Below are 15,014 nucleotides of genomic sequence, written 5' to 3'. Positions count from 1 at the left end.
TACATAAACCAAGCATATACATGCATAATTTTGACATTCAGATATTCATGATGCATTCTTTGCCATATATCTTTGTTTGTTGTCTCCTGCTATTTGGTGATATATATTTCCCCAAGCAGATGTTGGTGTTTGATCTCTCCACATAGAGTCAGCCCCATAGGCAGAAAATGTCTACCCTTTCTTCCATATTCCCCACTGAGCTAGGTCCCTGTGGATGATTATTATTTTTGTTTCCTCCCAAAATATGTATTGGGATGGAATTACTCCCCTGAGTTATATCCTCAGTGGGTTGAGTCTTGTTTCACTGTGCCTCTCTAGTTTGTTCCTAGATTGACTTCTCTTGTTATTTCCCCTTGCACTTCCCCGTAGTTTAGATGAATGATTGCTCAGTAACCAGTAATTGTCCATCTTTTCCCCGGCGGAGTCTGTGGCATTCTACCCAGTAACCGGTAGTTGTAAGTCCTATTTTTCTGGTTTTCTACCTTCATACCGGTAGTTGTAAACCCCATTTTACCCCTTGCAGAGTTAACCTTGTTTTTGCTCATCCTAACCGATGACGGTTACTCTCTTCTATGGTTTTCTACCCAGTAACTAGTAGATGTAATCCCCTCCTTGTTGGTTATCTTTATTCAATATTCGGTATTGATACTCCTTCACTTTTGAGTATATCTCCCAGTAACCGGTGATATATCTCTTGGATGATTGCTCTGATAAAGCAATTTATCCCTAGCGAGTCATCTTTCATTTACCCTTTTTCTTTGGTAATAATTGTTTATCCCCCTTGATTGGTCATCATTTTATACCCAGTAGCCGGTATCCAGATGTCCTTTCTTTTTCGATCGATTTATCCTTTATTAACCCAGTAACCGGTTGTGGATAATCTTCCATGCGAGTATGTTATCTATGTTCTGATAGTAATAGATAATATATCTCATCCGCTCTTCAGCCGAACTCTTTTTCTTCCCCAGTCAAGTAAGATTCGTAATTCCTTATGGAATCGAATGCTCATCCTGTGATCTAGTTTGCTTTTTCAGCCCTCCTTTCGGATGATGAGTGTCTTGGAAATATTCCACAATTCACGCCTTGGTTGGTCACCTATTATATACCCACTAACCGATATCCCTGGTGTTCCCTCCTTCTGCTCCCTATTATGACTTTGGTCCCCTGTGGAGTCAGAATTTCCTGAGTTGAAACATACCTTTTTAGGTCTTCCTCAGATGTTTTGGATGATTGATATCTCCCACCCTTATACCGGTCTTAGATATTCATTCTCCCCGAGCGTGTTGTTCTCTCACCCTTATACCAGTGTTTTGATCACATGTCTCTTTGAGCTTATTACCCAGTAACCGATAATACCTCATTTTTGTTGTTTCCTCAGCTGAGTCCTCTTTGGACATTCCCCATCGGAGTCCCTTAGTGGATTTTCCCCACCTGAGTCCGGATTTTTATCCGAGGCATCCTTTGCGGATAGTTTTGCGGTATTGGCATATTCCCCAATACATGCATCTTTGCGTCAGCTCGAGTCTTTCCATTGATTTATTTTCATGGAATCCTTCGTGTCTCTCAGCAAGTTTCAAGTCGTGACCTGCTCACGCATTTTATCCCCTTTACTCCCAGTAAAGTCCCAGAGTCTCTGTCCCGTTCGTGAGTGTATTACTCGTATGGATGTTCAATTTATCCTGATTTCTTCTTCTTTGTGGACATATATCCCCACAGAGTATTACCTTTTGCATACATACATTTGCATCATGAGTTCTCTTACGGACCAAAATTTGTCTCTTTGTTATTATTTAAGCCCATTCTACCTCGTCGAGACGAAGATTTTAACCTTCATATCTCCGGCTAGAATGATCTTAAATAGGGGCATCTATAAGACCCTAATTTTGACCCTAAGATCCCTCATGGCATCATATCATTGCACCTTGCATTTGCCTCAAGGATCATAGCATCTTGGCTCCTTAACCGTAGGCTTGGGACTTGTGAGAGTTAGTCTGAGACCACAAAGCATGCTTGAATTGTATATTATTGATTTTCTCATTTTGTTTACTAACCAAAAGCACAAAAATATGTCACTAACATCTTTTGTTTTGTAGCTTGAGCAATCATAAGATCTGAGGCTCCTAGGAGGCCCCTATGCTCATTGATATGGCCAGGTGAAGTTGAAAGCAAGCATGAAAATGGTTCACAAATCTCTTATTCATCATATATGCCTCCCAAGTATATCAATTTTTCAATTTGATCAAGATAAACCAAAGGGCTTGAGGCTTGTTTCCCAAGGAAACCCTAATTCATCTGTGTATCAACTATGCCTTGCTCATGAAGCAACCTCAACCCATGATCAAATACAATAAAGGGAAGTCATTTCATTCATCATTTCATGCATATATGAGCTTATTTGAGTGTCCTCAATCATCAATTCATCAAGATTTGAGTTATGGACTTGAAAAGTTGATCAGTCAATTCATCTGACTATTTGGAAGTACACTAGGACCTAACTTTTGATGTGTTTGTCAAATGAACATGACCCCAAGAGATACAATACTCTTAAGAACCATATGAACAATGTAACACCCCGATAATAATATAATAATTATTTAAATTAAGTTAATAATATGTTTATTAATTTAATTAGATAATTGAATTATTATTATTATTATTTTGGAATAATAATTATTGGGATAATTATTTATTGGAATAAAATAAGTTGGAATAATAAAAAGTCCCATTTTTGGTAAAAAGGGTTTTCACGTGAAAAGGAAAATACAGAGAAGCGGTTGAAAGTGGAAAAAGGCAAAGAGGCAGAGCAAGAGAAGAGGAAAAGCTTGAAGCTAACGGAAGTGCCGGATTAACTCAGGTAAGGGGGGTTTATCATCAATTAACGGGTATTATGGGATGATATGTACTGGGTAGTAAGAAACTATTGTTTTACCTCTGATTAGATTGATGCATGATGAATTGTGAACTCTTTGGATGAACGAAATTGGGGTATAATTGAGGAAGAATTCGTAGAAATTAGATGTAAAAGTGTCAAATTTTGTGTGATCGAATAAGATACGAATTGTGTTGAAAATATGAATGATTTCTGTGTAGAAATTGGACTGTGGGAGGTTGGTTTGAGTAGATCTCGTAGCAGAGAAAGCCATTGCAGATCTGAGAGTTCTAGTTTCTGGTCATACGCGTATGGCACTAGGCAATACGCGTATGAGATGGCTGGTACGCGTATGGCACTAGGAAATACGCGTATGGATGAGAAAGATGAACTTTTGAACGTGTTTTGGTCTCTGGTGGTACGCGTATGGGGAAGTGATACGCGTAGCATACGCGTATGGGAATGGCCAATACGCGTATGGATTTGGTCAGGCGTGGGCAATACGCGTATGGGCATAGGCAATACGCGTATGGGCAGAATTGTGAATTTTCTGTGCTGTTGTTGTGCAGTTTCTAGTTGTTTAGGCTGAGTGTTGTAATTCAGCTGATGTATGACATATTAGGGATCATTTCCCGTGGCTTGGAGTAGTATAGGTATTAGTAGAGTGTACTAATACTGTGGTTGTTGTTTGGCATGATCTGATATGCTTATGTGACAAAATATTGATAATGTATGGTGATATGCATGTTGTTGATGCTGCATTTGCTAGATGATTAGCATGCATGGCATAGCCTGTGGGGCTGTAGCTAATTCCCACGGTGAGGAATTAGTGAGTGAATTGTTATGGAATTGTTGCTGATGTTTGCATACTAGATGATTAGTGTGCATAGTCTAGCCTTTGGGGCTGTAGCTAATTCCCACGGTGAGGAATTAGTGAGTGAGTCATTAGATCTCAAATGAGTGGGACTAGTGAGCTTAGTAGCTGCATCTGGATTGATCGGTGAGCTTGAACTGTATGTTCAAGAATAGTCGGTACCGCATGTGTGGAGTCTCATTGCATAATGAATGTATGGCATATAATATGAATGGATGTATTCCAGTATTATATGTGTGTTATGTGTTGTGTTGTTGATGTTGAGTATGGTTGAGACTATACATATGCTATATGTTACTGTTGAATATGATGTTTGAACGGATATTGCCGTTGCTGAGTGCGTAGTCTGATTAGGGTGAATTGATGTGTTATTTACTTAGCATTACATGTTGTTCTATAATGCTTATTATATTGATTGAGGAACTCACCCTTACATCTATTTTTCAGGTAACGAGCAGTGAGTTGAGTAGAAGCTAGTGCTATGGAGTCTAGTGTCGTCCTTAGTGGGTCATGCTCTGGTAGATGTAACATCGGGAGGGAATGTTTGACTATGTTTTAATTTAGTTGTCGATTCAACTTTACATGTAATGTAGTACATGATTTGAATGTCGATGTTTTATCACCGCTGCGAATTATGCAAAAGAGTCTTATTTTGATTAAATAAATGAGCATGACAGGATAATTTGATGATTGTTGTGAAATGATTGTGTGACACCCTTCGGGGCATAATTACTCTGATTTGATATGTTATATATTTTAATTAAATATTTTGGGGTATTTAGAAGGGTGTTACATTAGTGGTATCAGAGCATAGTCAGTCGAGTCGAGTCGTAATTATTCTATTTCCCCTGTACGGTATAGGTGTTGTGTAACCTATCAGTACTCATTGTTTCAGTTTGTTGGGTTTTCAGAATAGAGATGGCTGGAAGAGGTAGAGATGATGCTGCGATTGCTGAGGCTCTGGGTATGCTAGCTGGAGTACTTGGAGGAAATCCGAATGTTGTGGGAATGGGAGCTGCTCGTCAACTGAGTGAGTTCCAGAAGAACAATCCTCCAATGTTCAAGGGAGCATACGATCCAGATGGTGCTCAGAAGTGGTTGAAGGAGATTGAGAGGATCTTCCGAGTGACTGAGTGTGCCGAAAACCAGAAGGTCAGGTTCGGTACGCATATGCTGTCAGAGGAAGCTGATGATTGGTGGGTTGCTACCCGCACTGAGTTGGAATCTGCTGGAAATGCTGAGATCACTTGGGCTGTGTTCAGAGAGAGATTCCTGAGGAAGTATTTTCCAGAGGATGTTAGAGGGAAGAAAGAGATAGAATTTTTGGAATTGAAGCAGGGTAACAAGTCTGTTACAGAGTATGCTGCTAAGTTCACAGAGCTGTCAAAGTATTATACTCCCTATAGTGAGGCTGCTGGAGAATTTTCCAAATGTGTGAAGTTTGAGAACGGGTTGCGTCCCGAGATCAAGTAGGCTATTGGATATCAGCGGATCAGAGTGTTTTCTGACTTGGTTGACTGTTGCAGGATTTTTGAACAGGATTCCAAAGCCAGAGCAGAGAGCTATCAGCAAAGGGTTGATAGGAAAGGCAAGAGTCAGAATGACCGTGGAAAACCGTATGCAGCTGGCAAAGGTTTTCAGAGGCAGAGTGGGATGAAGAGGCCTAGTGGGGGAGACTCTAGTGCTCCTGTTAAGTGTTATAGATGTGGTCGGGCTGGACATCGTGTTCATGAGTGTACCAGTGCTGAGATGAAGTGTTTCAAGTGTGGTAAAGGTGGTCATTTGGCTGCAGAGTGCCGGTTGAAGACTGTAACTTGTTTCAACTGTGGAGAGTTGGGTCATATCAGTCCACAGTGTCCTAAGCCGAAGAAAGAGAATCAGTCAGGAGGCAAGGTCTTTGCTTTATCGGGTTCTGAGACTTCTGCAGATGATCGTTTGATCCGAGGTACGTGTTATATTAATGGCTTTCCTCTTGTAGCTATTATTGACACAGGTGCTACTCATTCTTTTATATCTTTGGATTGTGCTGTGAAACTTAAGTTAGAGATATCTGAGATGGTTGGAAGTATGGTGATTGATACTCCTGCGAAGGGTTCAGTGACTACTACTTCAGTTTGTTTAAATTGTTCCTTGAGTATTTTTGGTAGAGACTTTGGGATAGACCTTGTGTGTCTTCCACTAGTGCAGATTGATGTGATCTTGGGAATGAACTGGTTGGTGTTTAACCGAGTTTCTATTAACTGCTTTGATAAGACTGTGATCTTTCCTGAGATTGAGGAAGAAAGGAGTTTGTTTCTATCAGCAAGGCAAGTGAATGAGGAAGTAGCTGGTGGGGCAGAGTTGTTTATGCTGTTAGCAACTTTGGAGGCTAAAGATAAACTGGTGATTGGCGATTTATCAGTGGTGTGTGATTTTCCTGATGTGTTTCCGGAAGAAGTGAATGAATTACCACCAGAGCGTGAAGTTGAGTTCTCGATTGATTTGGTACCTGGTACTAGACCGATATCGATGGCTCCATATCGTATGTCTGCTGTTGAATTAGCTGAATTGAAGAGTCAGCTGGAAGATCTGTTGGATAAGAAATTTATTCGTCCGAGTGTGTCACCGTGGGGTGCACCAGTGTTATTGGTTAAGAAGAAAGAAGGTACTATGAGGTTGTGTGTGGACTACAGGCAACTGAATAAAGTGACGATCAAGAATCGGTATCCTTTGCCGAGGATTGATGATTTGATGGATCAATTGGTTGGTGCGAGTGTGTTCAGCAAAATAGATTTGAGATCTGGGTATCATCAGATACGTGTGAAAACTGAAGATATTCAGAAGACTGCTTTCAGAACAAGGTATGGACATTATGAGTATTCTGTGATGCCTTTTGGTGTGACTAATGCGCCTGGAGTATTTATGGAGTATATGAATAGGATTTTCCATCCGTATCTAGATCAGTTTGTTGTGGTGTTTATTGATGACATTTTGGTGTATTCGAAATCTGAAGAAGAGCATGCTGAGCATTTGAGAGTGGTTTTAGAAGTTCTAAGAGAAAAGAAGTTATTTGCTAAACTGTCTAAGTGTGAATTTTGGTTAGAAGAAGTTAGTTTTCTTGGTCATGTGATTTCAAGAGGTGGTGTTGCTGTTGATCCTTCTAAGATAGAAGCGGTGTCTAAGTGGGAAGCTCCGAAGTCAGTTTCTGAGATAAGGAGTTTTCTTGGACTTGCAGGTTATTATAGAAAATTCATTGAGGGATTTTCCAAGTTGGCATTACCGTTGACAATGTTGACTAGAAAGGGGCAAGCGTTTGTTTGGGATTCAAAATGTGAAGAAGGTTTCCAAGAGTTAAAGAGAAGGTTGACTACTGCTCCTATTCTGATATTACCGAGTCCGTCGGAATCATTTGAAGTTTACTGTGATGCTTCATTGTTGGGTTTGGGTGGTGTGTTGATGCAGAATAAGCAGGTTATAGCTTATGCTTCGAGACAACTGAGAGTTCATGAGAGGAACTATCCGACGCACGATTTAGAGTTGGCAGCTGTGGTATTTGTTCTGAAGTTGTGGAGGCATTATTTGTATGGATCAAGATTTGAGGTTTTCAGTGATCATAAAAGTTTGAAGTATTTGTTTGATCAGAAAGAGCTAAATATGAGACAGAGGAGATGGTTAGAAATTCTGAAGGATTATGATTTTGGTTTGAATTACCATCCGGGTAAAGCAAATGTAGTAGCTGATGCATTGAGTCGGAAATCATTGCATATGTCTATGTTAATGGTTAAAGAGTTGGATTTAATTGAGCAGTTTAGAGATTTGAGTTTGGTGTGTGAGAGTACTCACAATAGTGTTAAATTGGGAATGCTGAAGTTAACGAGTAATATTTTGGATGAGATTAGAGAGGGTCAGAAATCCGATATGCTTTTGGTTGACAAGTTGACTCTAGTGAATCAAGATCAAGGTGGTGAATTCAGAGTCGATGAGAATGGTGTTTTGAAATTTGGTAATCGGGTGTGTATTCCGGATGTTACCGAACTTAAGAAGAGTATTCTTGAAGAAGGACATCGTAGTGGTTTGAGTATTCATCCTGGAGCTACGAAGATGTATCATGATTTGAAAAAGTTATTTTGGTGGCCGGGAATGAAGAAAGAAATTGCGAGTTTTGTTTATTCCTGTTTGACTTGTCAGAAGTCAAAGATTAAGCATCAGAAGCCGTCTGGGCTAATGCAACCGTTGGCTATTCCAGAGTGGAAGTGGGATAGTATCAGTATGGATTTTGTTTCGGGTTTGCCGAGGACAAGTAAGAATTTTGAGGCTATATGGGTAATTGTTGATAGATTGACGAAGTCGGCTCATTTCATTCCGATCAGAATGGATTATCCGTTAGAAAGATTAGCCGAGTTGTATATTGAGAAGATTGTAAGTTTGCATGGTATTCCGTCTAGTATTGTTTCGGACAGAGATCCTAGATTTACATCGAAGTTTTGGGAAGGTTTGCAGAAGGCTTTGGGAACTAAGCTGAGATTGAGTTCTGCATATCATCCACAGACTGATGGTCAGACTGAGAGGACGATTCAGTCATTAGAGGATCTTTTGAGAGCTTGTGTTTTGGAAAAGGGAGGTACTTGGGATTGTTATTTGCCTTTGATTGAGTTTACCTACAACAATAGTTTTCATTCGAGCATTGGTATGGCACCGTTTGAAGCCTTGTATGGTAGGAGATGTCGGACACCTTTATGTTGGCATGAGTCCGGTGAGAGTGCTGTGGTTGGACCGGAGATTGTTCAACAGACTACGGAAAAGATTAAGATGATTCAGGAGAAGATGAGGATTGCTCAGAGTCGTCAGAAGAGTTATCATGATAAGAGGAGGAAGTCACTTGAGTTCCAAGAAGGAGATCATGTGTTTCTTCGTGTTACTCCGATAACTGGTGTTGGTCGAGCTTTGAAGTCGAAGAAGTTGACACCTCGCTTTATTGGTCCTTATCAGATTTTGGAGAGGATAGGAGAGGTAGCCTATCGTATCGCTTTACCGCCGTCGCTTGCGAATTTGCATGAGGTTTTTCATGTGTCTCAGTTGAGGAGGTACATTCATGATCCGTCGCATGTAGTCCAAGTAGATGATGTACAGGTGAGAGATAACCTGACTGTTGAGACATCACCTATGAGGATCGAGGATCGAGAGTTGAAGCAGTTGCGGGGTAAAGAGATTGCCTTGGTGAAGGTAGCTTGGGGAGGACCAGCAGGTGGCAATGTGACTTGGGAACTGGAGAGTAAGATGAAGGAGTCTTATCCGGAGTTGTTCGCTTGAGGTATGTTTTCGAGGACGAAAACTCTTTTAGTGGGGGAGAGTTGTAACACCCCGATAATAATATAATAATTATTTAAATTAAGTTAATAATATGTTTATTAATTTAATTAGATAATTGAATTATTATTATTATTATTTTGGAATAATAATTATTGGGATAATTATTTATTGGAATAAAATAAGTTGGAATAATAAAAAGTCCCATTTTTGGTAAAAAGGGTTTTCACGTGAAAAGGAAAATACAGAGAAGCGGTTGAAAGTGGAAAAAGGCAAAGAGGCAGAGCAAGAGAAGAGGAAAAGCTTGAAGCTAACGGAAGTGCCGGATTAACTCAGGTAAGGGGGGTTTATCATCAATTAACGGGTATTATGGGATGATATGTACTGGGTAGTAAGAAACTATTGTTTTACCTCTGATTAGATTGATGCATGATGAATTGTGAACTCTTTGGATGAACGAAATTGGGGTATAATTGAGGAAGAATTCGTAGAAATTAGATGTAAAAGTGTCAAATTTTGTGTGATCGAATAAGATACGAATTGTGTTGAAAATATGAATGATTTCTGTGTAGAAATTGGACTGTGGGAGGTTGGTTTGAGTAGATCTCGTAGCAGAGAAAGCCATTGCAGATCTGAGAGTTCTGGTTTCTGGTCATAAGCGTATGGCACTAGGCAATACGCGTATGAGATGGCTGGTACGCGTATGGCACTAGGCAATACGCGTATGGATGAGAAAGATGAACTTTTGAACGTGTTTTGGTCTCTGGTGGTACGCGTATGGGGAAGTGATACGCGTAGCATACGCGTATGGGAATGGCCAATACGCGTATGGATTTGGTCAGGCGTGGGCAATACGCGTATGGGCATAGGCAATACGCGTATGGGCAGAATTGTGAATTTTCTGTGCTGTTGTTGTGCAGTTTCTAGTTGTTTAGGCTGAGTGTTGTAATTCAGCTGATGTATGACATATTAGGGATCATTTCCCGTGGCTTGGAGTAGTATAGGTATTAGTAGAGTGTACTAATACTGTGGTTGTTGTTTGGCATGATCTGATATGCTTATGTGACAAAATATTGATAATGTATGGTGATATGCATGTTGTTGATGCTGCATTTGCTAGATGATTAGCATGCATGGCATAGCCTGTGGGGCTGTAGCTAATTCCCACGGTGAGGAATTAGTGAGTGAATTGTTATGGAATTGTTGCTGATGTTTGCATACTAGATGATTAGTGTGCATAGTCTAGCCTTTGGGGCTGTAGCTAATTCCCACGGTGAGGAATTAGTGAGTGAGTCATTAGATCTCAAATGAGTGGGACTAGTGAGCTTAGTAGCCGCATCTGGATTGATCGGTGAGCTTGAACTGTATGTTCAAGAATAGTCGGTACCGCATGTGTGGAGTCTCATTGCATAATGAATGTATGGCATATAATATGAATGGATGTATTCCAGTATTATATGTGTGTTATGTGTTGTGTTGTTGATGTTGAGTATGGTTGAGACTATACATATGCTATATGTTACTGTTGAATATGATGTTTGAACGGATATTGCCGTTGCTGAGTGCGTAGTCTGATTAGGGTGAATTGATGTGTTATTTACTTAGCATTACATGTTGTTCTATAATGCTTATTATATTGATTGAGGAACTCACCCTTACATCTATTTTTCAGGTAACGAGCAGTGAGTTGAGTAGAAGCTAGTGCTATGGAGTCTAGTGTCGTCCTTAGTGGGTCATGCTCTGGTAGATGTAACATCGGGAGGGAATGTTTGACTATGTTTTAATTTAGTTGTCGATTCAACTTTACATGTAATGTAGTACATGATTTGAATGTCGATGTTTTATCACCGCTGCGAATTATGCAAAAGAGTCTTATTTTGATTAAATAAATGAGCATGACAGGATAATTTGATGATTGTTGTGAAATGATTGTGTGACACCCTTCGGGGCATAATTACTCTGATTTGATATGTTATATATTTTAATTAAATATTTTGGGGTATTTAGAAGGGTGTTACAAACAACTTTAATGTTCATCAAAAATTGATTTGAAGCTTGGAAGGTCATCATCCATTTCAAAACATTATAGGTCATTTTGACTGAAACCCTAATATTGGGTCAACTTCCCAAGGACATAACTCATTCATTTTTCATGATTTTGTGGTGGGATCAAATTCATTGTAAAGTTTTAGATTTCTACTTAAGTTTTTGTGTTGAACAAATTTTCATAATCCTAAAAAAGGTACATGTGATAATGCAAAACATTATAGGTCACTTTGGACCAAAGTCATTGAAATGTGAAAAAATCCAACTTCAAGTGCCAATAACTTTCTCATAAAAATCCAAATGATGCAAAATTTAAGTCCAAATTGATTTTCTTGAAAAGATATACAACGTTTATGTTGAAGGTTTTGTCATTTGAGGCTTGAATCAATGAAACAGAAGGGCTTGAAGTTGGTCCATTTTGGAAAATTTCACATGCACATGTTTTGCACCTTGAACTTTATGACCAATTTTCATTAATTTCCCGATTCCAAATGGAGTTTTGTTCAACATAACAATTGTTCCTCATGTCAATACCTTTCCAACCATTATTCACAAGGCCATGTTTCCTTTTGGTAAGATGCACTTTCGAAGAGGAGAAGGTTTATGTGCATTTTTAGAAACCATGTGAAAACTTCATGCACACTCCAATTCAATTGCATGTGCACGTCCAAACCAGCTCAATTACATTTCAGCTTGCCAAATCAATTAGATTTAGGCCCTCCATGCGCCTGTACAGGCCCATGCATGGAGGCCCTCATCACACATGCACATGAAATTCCCATGCATTGCAGCTTGCTTTGCTATAAATACAGGTGCATACCTTCATCATTTTCCAACATTAAGGCGCCTTATATGCTTCAAAAGTGAATCCCCACACCCTACCAAAGGAATTTTTGCATTTCACTTTCATTTTTCAGATCCAATTTTCAACCTCCTTGGTTGTTCTTTGGACTCTAATTCCTTAACCTCACTACCTTTCCACCTCAAGAGCAAACTGCAACATAGAATTGGAATAGATCGTGCTTCATAGATCTGCATTTCAGAGGTGGATGTTCAAACTTTTTTCAATCAAAACTCACTGATTATAGCTCATTTCTTGTGTTTATTGGCTTGTCTGAAGTCCTCTCATAAGAGGCAATTGAACTGTGTGTTTAATTTTGCAAATCCATTAAGTTCAGTTTGAACTCCATGATTTTCTCTCTCTGATTTTTCTTTCCATGAGAGTCTATAGGAGGAACCAATGGCACATGGGTGATGTACATCACCCTAACTTTCCAATGATATGAGGATCGCTTGATTTGGTGAAGTTTTGTTGACCTGCAACTCTGGCCGGAGTTGATGAACTCGCCGGAGAAGACGGTGGTGTACACCACCGTCCCTTTGCCAGATTAAATGTGAGCCATTGATTATGATCTCCAATTTGAATCATGGCCCTCAGATGTTATGACTTTTTTTTAATTGTTTGTGTTGCTCAGCTGACTTGGACTCATGGTGCGCACGCGTCTCTCCATCCTTGGATGTGCCACCTCATTTAATGAGGTTGATCCAACGCGCCAGATCTTTTTCCATTTTCTATTTTCTGATTTAATTTCTTTTTATTTACTTTTATTTCATTTTATTTAAAAAATTCATAACTCTTTCATTTTAATTCCAAAAAATATGGGACCAATTGCATTATTTCCCTTTTTAATTCTAATTTCTGAAAATGATTTTTAATATTTTTTATTTTGTCATTTGATATTTTTTGTGAACTTTCTCTTTTCTGGTTATTTTTAATTCATTTTAAATAGTTTCCAATATTCTAAAAATGCAAAAATATTTTCTTAACCTCTTTGAATGATGATGAATCTATGAAAAATATTCTCATCAATTTATTAATTGATTTGAGATTTTAGTTCAATTAGGTTATTTTTTATTCATTTTTAATTGTTTAAAAATAGTTTCTGGTTTCTAAAAATGCTGAAATTTTTTGTCAAACTTTGTTTGACCTTGTTGAACTTAGGATGATCCATTTGGACTTTTTCAAGTTGATTCGAAATGGATTTGAAGTTTGACCTTTAATTGTTTATTTTAATTCAAGTATTATTTTAATTTTGAAAAATACCAAAAATATTTTATTTGTTTCTTGACTTCTAAGTTTCATTTTGCTTCTATTTACTATTGTTTGACCTTGATTCCATTCATCTTTGGTCAATGTACTTTGCTTACTTCATTTGAATTTCAATTCATGTACATTCTTATTCATCTTCTTCTTCATCTTTTTTCTTTTTGACCAATGAGTTAAAGATAGGTGGTTAGCCTTGATATATGGGAGGTTTAACCTTCCTTGATTCAAATCTAATTCATCTTGATCAAAGATCAAGTGAATGGCTTTGCATTAAGGATAGGTTGCTTCTTGATCAAGCAAAAAACCTAAATCAATACAAGATCATTCTTCTTTTCTTTTGGCATGACAAGTTGTAGGAGCTTGGCTTACTAGTCAAGGTCTCTAACTTGTGTTTGTTGCCTATATTTTTATTGACAGACCTCAGATAGGTGTGACTACTACATTAGTCCACTTACGATTGCTTAACATAGCGCTAAATTGCCTTATGGCACACTAACACTAACTATTGACCATTAACTTTTAATTCAAGTCATTTAATTCTTGCATTTACTTTATGCTATTTAATATTCTTGTACATTATTCCATTTGCTTTTGCCCTTTGCTCACTTGAGCTCATGTTTATGTTAATGCAATTTGCCTTTTGCTCACTTGAGTACATAATTGTGTATATACTATTGTGTTTGTTTTGTTTTGATTGTGTGAACCAAATGCAAATGGACAAAAGGACTTAGACTTTAGGACATTCCCTATGCTAATTGGAGTCAAAGAGCAACTAGACCTCATGCCTTTAGAATGCTTAATCTTGAAGATGATCTTGAAAGGATCCTAATTTCTAAACTCACTCTTGTCCATCCTTCATTTGTTTTGTGGAACTTTTTGATTTGTGTGTTCTTGTGCTAGGGATCCCAAATTTGAGCCAAGTAGGAGAACCATTTTCATGAGCATCCAAAGTGAGAGATACAAAAGCCATTGGAAGATTCCTAGGAGCTTGATTGTTGTGTGATTGATTGTTTGAGTTATTTTCTTATTGATTGCTAATTCCAAAGGATGGGAACAACTTGGATCATCACTATGATCTCAAGAAGGGAACTCCATTGTGGTTTTATTTCTCCTCCTTCATCTTTGTATGTTTAGGATCTTAGCCATTCTTCTTCTTCCCTTCACTCTAACCCAAGCCAAAACTTTTGTGCAAACATTAACATTTGTTTTCAAAAATTAGAAACCTAAGCATTATGCTTTTGATTTTCAAAACTTCTTTTCATAACACTTATTTTGAATTGAATTCTAATTCAACTTTGACCATACTTTGTAAATACTTTTCATTTGTAAATATAACTCACTCAATTGCTTTTGTGGTTTCAATGGCCACTTCTTGCCAAAGCTTTTCATAAACATTAGCTATTAGGTTTGAGTTATCCTTGAGGATGATATAATACTCACCTATATCCTTAATGATGGACTATAAGTCTTCCATGCTTATGATAGTGTTAACCCCTCACTAGCATGTTGAAGCTCTCCTCACATGGTGGATTTGTGGTTTTAGGTTGAGTTTTCTCCCTTTGATAACAAAAGACCTTAAGGCTTTTGGACTAATCAATTCACCAACTTCTTTTGAGATTTTTACTCTAAACTACGAGGTTTTGATCCTAATCTTTTTTAAGATGGTACGTAGGCAATGGGTTTATCCATTCAAACACAAAGTTGTAAATAATTTGTACATTCTTCTCTCATCTCCCCAGTCATGTTTGCACAAATATTTTTTCACAAATACAAACCTACCTTACAACAATTGTGAAAAGGGCTCCCTAGGAGTACCTAGGATGTTTTGGGTG

This window comes from Lathyrus oleraceus, chromosome 6 (assembly GCF_024323335.1).
Source record: "Lathyrus oleraceus cultivar Zhongwan6 chromosome 6, CAAS_Psat_ZW6_1.0, whole genome shotgun sequence".
Lineage (NCBI taxonomy): Eukaryota > Viridiplantae > Streptophyta > Magnoliopsida > Fabales > Fabaceae > Lathyrus > Lathyrus oleraceus.
The sequence above is the reverse complement of the archived record's forward strand: the minus strand, read 5'-3'. Positions refer to the sequence as shown.